This window comes from Poecilia latipinna, unplaced genomic scaffold (genome assembly GCF_001443285.1).
Source record: "Poecilia latipinna isolate Pla-1442-1.1 unplaced genomic scaffold, P_latipinna-1.0 Scaffold1804, whole genome shotgun sequence".
In the NCBI taxonomy this organism is placed as follows: domain Eukaryota; kingdom Metazoa; phylum Chordata; class Actinopteri; order Cyprinodontiformes; family Poeciliidae; genus Poecilia; species Poecilia latipinna.
The window spans coordinates 63,192-72,879 of NW_015114420.1; the positions used below are offsets into that span (position 1 = coordinate 63,192).

Below are 9,688 nucleotides of genomic sequence, written 5' to 3' on the forward strand. Positions count from 1 at the left end.
TGTTGCATGTATGATTGAAGTCGAAAACTGACTGTGGATCAACCACCATTAACCCCTGCGCCACCACAGCACAACCCCTTTTAGGTGAGGGTTAATCACGTTTTAACTTAAGCACTATGTGTTGACAACACTGAGTTGTGATTCCGTTCTGTACCCAGATTCACTAGCGGAACAAGTCAGCGTTGGGCCGGGGGGCGGGGCTAATTACCGGCCCCTGACGTTTATCGCCTGCGCTACCAGAAACTGTTGAGCGAGGGGCGGGGAGGTTGGTCTGCGTTTTTTGGTTGATCTTTACCCAGGAAACACATCGGCTAAACCGTGAGTGAAACGGTCACTGGGACTGACTAGTATATATTCCATTGAGGGAAAGTAACTTTAACATTAAATAGACCTTTCTCAACAGGCGGTAGACTTTCTCAGTCTATAATCAGATATTTAAGCCCCCCCCCATAGCTCTGCGCCTGCCCAGATTGCACATGATAGCAGTTCAACATTGAATTAACATCTTTTGCCAACAAGCCAACAGCGAAGTGGCTGTGTGTTATTCACATGGCATATTTCTGCCATGTGAATTATAATTAATTATAATTAATGTGTGAAATATCTAGAGACTATAGCTACTGACAGATATTAAGCAAATCCTCAACAAATGATCAGAGATGAAGCCTCTCTGCTGGTTAACTGGTTTTCTGTACAATGGGATGTAGCATCTTGCAAAATTAAGTTGTAACATTTGTCATCACAAAGTGTCAGTGAATGTTGTCAGCATGCTTCTTCATCTCATGAATAAGTGAATTCATTTTAGGCGCGGCCATAATGCATTGCTTTGTTACAGACTCTTATTCTGAAGTTAGACAGGAAGTATTAGTTGAAATGTTTCCTCGTTTTGTTGACTTTGCTTCAGGCTGGTGGACAACATTCAGCTGAAAGCATTGCAGTGAGCCACTGTGTTTGAGCTTCTTATGTTGGATTAAAACAGGAAATAGTTTTTAACTCGTCTTGAAATGATTCATTTAGATATTAGCATTGAACAAACCTCCGCTGTACTGAAGCAGTTCATATTTCAGCAGTTTGGCTCGTCAGTAGAACAAAGACAGAATGAAAACAAGACATGAGTAATCTTTGTCTACTTTGGAGCTCTCCATCTGTGTTAAAGAACGACTATGAATATTTTTTTTGTTGTTTTCTTTTTTTAAATAGGCTTCATTTGATCATCTAAAATATTTTGTGCCTAAATGGGAGCACTCTCACTGGTTCTAATTTAGAATTTCAAAAGCATTAAAACTGCAATATAAAGAATCAAAAGATTCAGATTAAGGATTTGTAAAAATAGTTTGTGATTTCTGGAACCTTTGCGAAAAACAAAAAAGGAGGGATAACTGGATTTTCCCAACAACATTCACATATCGTCATGGGAACTGGATATATCTTTTCACCCCTCAAAGCCGTTGCTACTATAAATAGATTTTGAGGCAGTTCAGCGGCTGAAGTGATGATTAAATCTTACATTTGTTTCTGTATGTTTCCTGAAAATCAACAGCGAATACCTTGGATATTTTCTGTCTCTGGTCTTAAGGTCGACGCCTTCAAGCTCCTCTTCAGTCTCGTTCGTTTCGTCTTTTTCCTTCCTTCCACAAAAGTTTTCACATGTCACATCCAAGCCCTTTTCTGCATCCCTAATTCTTTCTCAGGGTTACATCATGAAAACATTTTCCCCAGGAAAATTACGAAGTGAGTGAGGCAGCGTTCAAATCGAGCCGGTCTGTCAGACATAAAAGTGAAAACAAACATTAATGCAGTAAAAATTCAGAGCTGTTGGAGCTGATCAGGTTTGCATTCATATGGCACCTGCAACGAAGTAGCAAAACTGAAAAATCCATCAAGTACTTAGCCATTGATCTACACTCTGGACTTTGTAATACACACAGATGTATTTTCTTTTTTTCAAACTGCAGATGGACAAATCAATCAGATCTACTTCAAAGCCAATCTGATTAATAATGAACCATCTCTCTCTGCAGGGAACAACAACAGCTCCTTAGATGATTCACAGACAGTAGAGCTGAGGGCCGAAAGATTTGGTAACCATGTCTATGTAGAGCAGGAAGCAGAGATATGGAGGGCAGTCAGTGACAAGAAACAGTTAGAATGCATATTTAGAAAAAAGAGTCAGACAGCACATAAACCGAAGCTGGCAGCTTGATTTTTAGTAATAGATTAATAATAATTATACAAAGTTAAACTTAAAAAAAACATAGAAACTAATTGGATGTAAACAGCGACTGCACAGTAATCCACATATTCTTACAGAAAGTTACAAAAATGACAGTGCTTGGTATCACACTTATTGGTCTTATTATATTGATTGTATAATCAGTAACAGATCAGTTTATATTGGTTTTTAACTGATGAAGTGAGATATTTATCCTATTGGATATGTTTAAAATGAAAATAGAACAAGATTATCAACAGTTAATTTAAAATTACTGAATGAATCAAACAAACTACTTTTACTACCCTTCCTAATCCACACACGTCATCATTTTGTCCACTGCTTCGTTTCTCCTCCTCAGTTATTCACCAGACATTTGGATGACTTTGGGTCACCATGTTCTAGTCCACATTTTAAAGCATTTCTTCAGTCAGTTGATACGGTGGCAGACAGGTGCAAACACACGACTGATCCAAACTCCAAACACACACACGCACACACACACACACACACACACGCACGCACGCATGCACGCACGCGCACACACACACAGACAAAACCCAACAGAAAAACACTACAAGGAAAACATTCCACAAAATAGAAGCAAAAATCTGCAATCAACAAAACGAAAACTGTACTTTTTGCGCCTCTCAGGCGCTAAAGATAATTTCTAAGTTTGAGTATTTTGTGTTTGCATCAGTTATGTGTTTACATTGCATTTCCCAATGCGTTTGCACCTGTCTGCAATTAGGAATAAAAAAGACCTGTAATATTAAATAAATGGTTTTTATAACTAAAAAATAGTTAATGAATAGTTTCCATTAGAAAGAAAATTATTGTGGTTTCCTGTTCTGATATTAAAATAAACAGGAATAAATTTGTATGTTTCTCAGTTTTTTCCCCTCTTTGTTTGTGTCTTTTATCCAGGTCCAGTGTTCATTTATACGTACCCCTGAGCCACACATGGGACTGGCAAGACTTCTAGGTAATGTGAAAAAAATTAATGGATTGAAACAGTTCATGAAGAAAACTGATGTAGACTGGAATTATCTTAATTCATCATCAAGGATGTCAGCAATCATTTCAAGAACAGTTTTTTCATTTCTTTTTTTCAAAAAAGGTTTACAAAAAATATATATTCTTATCCAAACAGAATATTCAGCAGTAGCTTCACCATCTAGATTGATCCAGTCAACACCAGAAGGGACAGGGAAGGAAAAAAATCTGATTCCTCTGCAGCCAGTAAGAACGATGAGCTCAGCAAAAAATAAAAAGTTCTGTGAATACATTTGCACTGATCTGAGTTCTGAGGATGATCAATGTCCCCATCACTGCTGGATTCAGCTTCATAATTCAATCACATCATGAAAATCATCGATGAGTAACTCTGGTACGGCCTGGGCAGCAGACCAACCGCAGATAATAGCAGATAAAAATAACTTCAAATTGTCAGTTTCCAAAGCATGGCTCTCATTTTCATCATGTTGGCTTCAGAAAGGCCAAAGCAGCAAGAGTACAAAACGACAAGCAGGAGAAATGAGCAGCAGCTGTAACGTTTCTTCTCCACACGTAGGAGCAGGAAGAGTCAGGTGGACTAAAGACACAGCTGAGTGTGTAACCTGATTAAAAGCTGTTTTCTCACACTTTGATCTGTTTCATTGAAGAAGTAGCCAGATCAGCGCAGACATGTTGTTTCCCTAAATCATGCCAGACGATCGGCCCGTCAGGATCCTGAGACAAGCTGGTACATCTGGGATTCCTATCAAATGCCAATCAGCCAACTGTCAAGTCTTGCTCTTATGTCGTCATATTCAATCATTTAGAATTATGCTCTCAGATGAGGCTTATTTGTTAGATTTAAGCAGGCATCAAACATATTTTCACCAGACTCCCAATTCTGATGTTAAGAGTTTTTTTTAATGGTCTGATGTAATATTCAAATTTTAAATGTTATGTTTTTGTTACCTTAAACTAAAATTAAGTCATCATATTTAGCATAAAAGCTTCCATCATCCATCTGTGTAATTAATCTATATAATATGTTTTACCCAATGTCTGAGTTCCTAAAATAAATGGGCTTTTCAGTAATATTCTAATTTACTGAATGGATCTGCAACAATAACTAACATTATCACATTATAATAGAACATCTTGAACTTTGTTACACTGAAAACAAACTTTTAACCAGTGAAAAATTAGTGGCAGTGAAATCTAATTACGCCCAGAGATTAAATGACCGCTTAGTGAGAAACAAGGATCATGTCTGGAGTTTGATATTTGCTGCTAATGAAAATAATTAGTTCATTAACTTCACACTATCAATGTTTCTATTTTCTATACAACAAGTACAGATTCACAAACAGAAAGAAAAGAGAGAAAATAAATACATTCAGAGTCTTTGAGACGGAAGAGCCGCTAAACCCAGCTGGTGTGGACAAGCTAAAGCTTTTCAGATGAAATAAGAAATATAATCATCGAAACATTTCCTATACAAGTACAGATTCTGTTAAGAAGAGGAAAAACATGTTGGATTTATTTTTGACATTTAAAACAAGATCCGAATTAAAATGTAGGCTAACTATTTCTATCTACAGTAGAGTGAAGATGGACTATGAAAATGGATTCTATCACAGATGTTAAGTCAGCGCTCTGCCTCACTGTTGGTCTTGTTATAAGAGAAAAGAACAACAAGGTATCTTGTTGACTCAAAACGAGCTCCTACATCTTGCTGAAAAGTCACTTGTAAGTTAATTTTGTGTCATTTCATTACATTGCAATAACATAATTATGTTGCTTTTGTCCTAATTTTTTTGCACTTTTTTTTCAAGAAAAAAAAAAAACAAAACTTAGAGTGGCTGGTATATTATCCATCATTGACATCACATTTCCAATCAAAGCAACAATCTGAGTGACAGAAAAGTTTACAAAAGACTCAGACCTGACAGGCTGGACATCCCTCAGCCCCTCCTCTTCTCCTCCAGCATCACACCAAGCCACCCTGTTTATTTATCACCTTTTAAAAATCAGGTTACTAATTTAATGGAATGCATTCAAACTTAGCAATATGCAAATTATTTATTTAGGAGTTTTATTTTTAACTTCAGGCTTCAAAATTATGTCAGGTTGTTACTGGACATAATGACTGTATACAGCAGGAGTTGCCAAGGTGATTTAGTACCGAGGTCATGCACCTGTTACTCAGGATTAAATGTCAGGTCGAGTTTAATAGAAATGTTGTCCAGCACATTTCACCAAAATGTTTTACACCATAAAACCACAATACAATAATTATGAAACAAGGAATAAACATTACATTTGTAATCAAAATCATCAAGAAAATATACTTCAACTATATTCATCAATGTTTCCATTAGTAATCAAAAGTAACTCTAAACAAGTGGGACAGCTTTGAATTAAAGGAACTCAGTATTTTGGCTGCTTTGCAGTTTTCTGGAAGTTTGTTCTCTGAGCTAATGTGGGTCATTCTTGATGTGTTGCAACTGAGCTTCCACGTCTCTCTGGCTCAGCTTTACCTCTGAGCTCCACTTGAGCACTAACTGGCTAACTGTGTAAAAAATTTATATGAAATCTTCAAGTTTGGTTCCCCACTTTGGAAAACAATCCACTGTATCTGTTGCTGTTGTTGCTGTATCTGTTGCTGTTGCTGTATCTGTTGCTGTTGTCACCAGCCATTTTTCCATCTGACTACGCAAACGGCTTGCAGTCAGAAACCGTTTCCTCTGTGTGTGACATTCTGGGATTGAACTGATGACGTGAGCCTTTCCCAGTGATTTACAGTGTTTCTGAAGAGACTCAGAGGAGACTTCCAGCATCCTGTCTCCCTCCTGTCTGATCCCTCTTCCTCACCCTCACCCCTCTATCTGCTGGCCATTTCCCTCTCTTGATTTGTTCCACCACTGCTTGACCTTTCATGTGTGCGACCGTTTACTGGGGGGTAAAACGCCAACGTGAAAGGTTGAATTTCAACTGCCATCTGTCGGATGAAAGCAAAGAGAAAGCATCTGACTGATAGAAATATAAAACATTGTTTCAAAGTGAGCTGAAAGACCTTTTGGGTCTTAACAAGCCAGCCGAGTTCCTAAATTTTGATCCCTTGACTCTTCTGTAGTCCACCCCAAAGGATAGAGCTTCAGCGTTTCTTCAGTAGATCTGACAGAGCTGAACAACAAAGCTGCTTCTCTGCAGCTAAACTGTGTGTGTTTTTGTTCATTTGCCAGGTGAAGACGTCTGTTGAATCACAGGCCACAGTGGAAGCAGCCTGTTTGGTCAGAAGGGTTCTGTATGCAGCAGCAGTAGCGGCAACAGCAGCAGCTCCTTCACAGCTGCAGGAAACCAACCGTTACTTCCTGAACGTTGCAGCCGCTGCCCCACAGCTGGCCGTCAAAACAATTACTGACAGTGACACCATACTCATAGTTACTGCAACTAAAACCTAAAAATAGAAAGTTTATCTCCAACTACAGATGCACCGAAAATTATCCCAACCCCGCTGCATTTCTTGATTCAGACATTTCCAATAAAAGTGAGTGAAGCTGATCAGGCACCAGGTTGGCCTGAGGTCGTGGACCTTAGGTTCCTCATTATGAGGTACTGGTGTAAAGTTGCACAGAAATAATTTGAGTCGTAAAGCCTTTTTTCACATTGTTTTATTTATTTAAAAATGTGACAATGGGAGCAATAACTAGCAGTTTAAACAAACTACTATTTCGGCTAAATATTTAGTAATAAGATAAACTGTTATCTCCAAATTAAATATTTAGTTAAGATAAATATTGACCTTCAAACTAGTTTAAAGCTGTTTGGTTGAATACTTTCAGGTGCAACAAGGCACTGACTGAAAGATTGAGATGATTTTGTTAAAATGTCTTTTAAACCATTCGCACAACAGATTTGTCCCCAAAGAGAGGGCACCCCCCCCCCCCCCCCTCAGCCTCTTCCTATGTTATTGCCTCAGGCTGAACCTCAGTGGAGCCTAAGAGTAAGACTCCCAACACTGAAATAAATTTGATCTGGAGATTTTTTGGCAAGCAAGACAGACGGCCTCAGGGGTTTTATTCAAGGCATCAATAAACTTTTTGCATCTGACCACCTGTAACATCTTTCACCTTTTCAGGGCTACATGTAAAACATCTTAGACTCTTTCAAAAACATATTTCAGCTTTTTCCTATCCTGATGGTCAGAAGTCCTCCTGACCAGCAGGAAGGACGTTGCTCACTCGCCCTCCCAAATGGAGCATGGGAAGCTAAGAAACAAGAGGGAACTTTTGGCAATGAGTCAGAGTTTTGATAAACATGAAGGATGTAACTTGCATGTTTAGCATAAGATATGAGTAGGTTATCATGTTATTGTTTTTTTGTTTTTTTTCCCCCTTTTTTTTAAACTGTCTCCATGTCGTGACAACATGAGACTGAAAATCTGTGAAAAGATCGATCTCCTCCACCTCCTCCCTGAGCTGCTATTGAATCGGTGCCTATGCTAACTAGGATTAGCATTAACTAGAGGATATGCTAATAGGGAAAATCTGTAGCATGGGGTGGAGTGAAGAGGTGTATGAGCAACGCCACATGAGATTGTGATTGACAGCGCTAAGTCCCGCCTCCTGGCTTTGATTGATTGTTTCTAGTTAGCTCTCAGAGAAGGCAGTAGAGATCAATGTTTTCACAGGCTATCCATCTCATAGTGACAGCTTCAAAAATTATTATTACTATTATTATTTTTTTATATAAAAGTTACATACTTACCCATATTATGTGATCAGATCACATGATCACTGTGATACATTCTGGGATTCGGTTTTCCTCCAGTTCTACTTGTGTAGTTCAGTCCTTCAGGACTCAACAGGCTGTGAAAGACTAGACTGGGATGGAAAGCTTTACTGTCCAGCAGGATAACTGAGCGACAGTGTGAATGAAAAGTTCAGAGCTTAATTCCACTGAGGATCTGTTGGAATCAGTTTGCTAACAGTTCAAAACGACTCTTAACAGACGCTCTTCCTAAATCTGACTGAGCCTGAACTATTTAGTACAGAAGAGTTGGCAAAAACTGAATCTGTGCAGGTGCAAAGCTGGTAGAGACATACACCAACAGATGATCAGCTGTAATCACAGCAAAAAGGTTCCAGTCAGTATTCACTGAGGAGAGCTGAATGGAAATGAACAGATCACAGGAAACGGTTGTTTGCTTGTCAAAGTAAATGTTTTATGTTTCAGCTTTTACATGAAATAAAATTTATCCTAAAATTGTACAATACACTGATGATTTGTCAGTGTATTAAATCATGAAAAGTTAAGCTAAAGTTGCTTTGAACAGGCTGTGAAAACAAATCATATGATCAGATCATATCACATGATATGAGCAGATCATTTCTGATCATAGACCCAGCATGAGAGAAGTCATTTTATTTTTAAAGTTGTGCATTGCATTTTTTAAGTGATTATTTTGATGTTTTTATATGATGTCTGTTCAGCACTTTGGTCAGTTTTGCTGTTTTAAAAGTGCTTATAAATAAAGCTGGCTTGGCTAACAACCAAATAAATCAACAAAAACATGTTGTTTTTTTTTAAGTCCAAATTCTGTTTTCCAGCTTTAGTTCATTTTTATTAAGAACATGAATGGATGAAAATATCTTTGGATCACAGAGGTTGAAAACACCTGGCCAGGCTGGAGCGCAACAAACTGTATTTGTTGCGCTCCAAGTTTCCACCTCATCACATGTCCACAGGAAACTGGAAGTGGGAGCAGCAGAGAATCAAACATCTGAAATGAAAAGCCACACACAGCACACGCCTAACAGTGAATAAAAAGGCCTTGGTGAGCGCACCATTGAGCGTGAAGGCTGTGGGCGCAGGAAAGCCCCTGCCCTGTCTTTCATTCTGCTAAAAGCAAACAGATTTCAGAGATCAGTGAACTTCCAAACAGAGAAAACAGATGTAAAAACCACACAGACTAAAGCCCATCTCCTGCCTTCCTCATCCAGCCAGAGAGCAGAAGGTCACACACTGATGAGCCCAGATGTGTTTGATCTAAATCTTACTGTATGAGGGCCTTTTCTCCTTTCTGCTCTTTTTTTAAAGAAATGTTAATATTTGTAGAAAATACAGAGTTATTTTGACCTCAAACAACAAAAATCTACTATATTTTCATCATTAAACAAAAAATATAAATAAAAAATAAAATAAAGATTAGAATATTGTGTAAAAGTGTAATATTTCTAGATAGTTATCTCAGAAAGTGGAACTCTTACAGAATAATCACACATTGACTGATATACTCTGTTTCTTGTTAGTTTTGATGATTTTGGCTTACGGACAATGAAAACCCAAACTGCAACATCTCAGAAAATTAGAATGCTGTAAAAAAAGTTCATGAAAACTCATGATGTCACATCCCAACAACCTTTCAGTTGAAAAAAAAAACAAAACCCAAGAAATGCATTTTGGACCTGAAGAGGAACG

General features: G+C 38.0%; 1 long non-coding RNA gene across 1 annotated transcript in view; it reads left to right on the top strand.

Annotated features, from left to right (window-relative positions):
- Window positions 1-9,010, top strand: part of LOC106934421 (uncharacterized) — a 14,799-nt gene extending 5,789 nt beyond the window's left edge. The window contains exons 2-3 of the long non-coding RNA XR_001421694.1: window positions 3,140-3,197; window positions 6,451-9,010. This is a non-coding gene — a long non-coding RNA (uncharacterized LOC106934421). The remainder of the gene's footprint in view (window positions 1-3,139; window positions 3,198-6,450) is intronic.
- The last annotated feature ends 678 nt before the right edge of the window (window positions 9,011-9,688 follow it).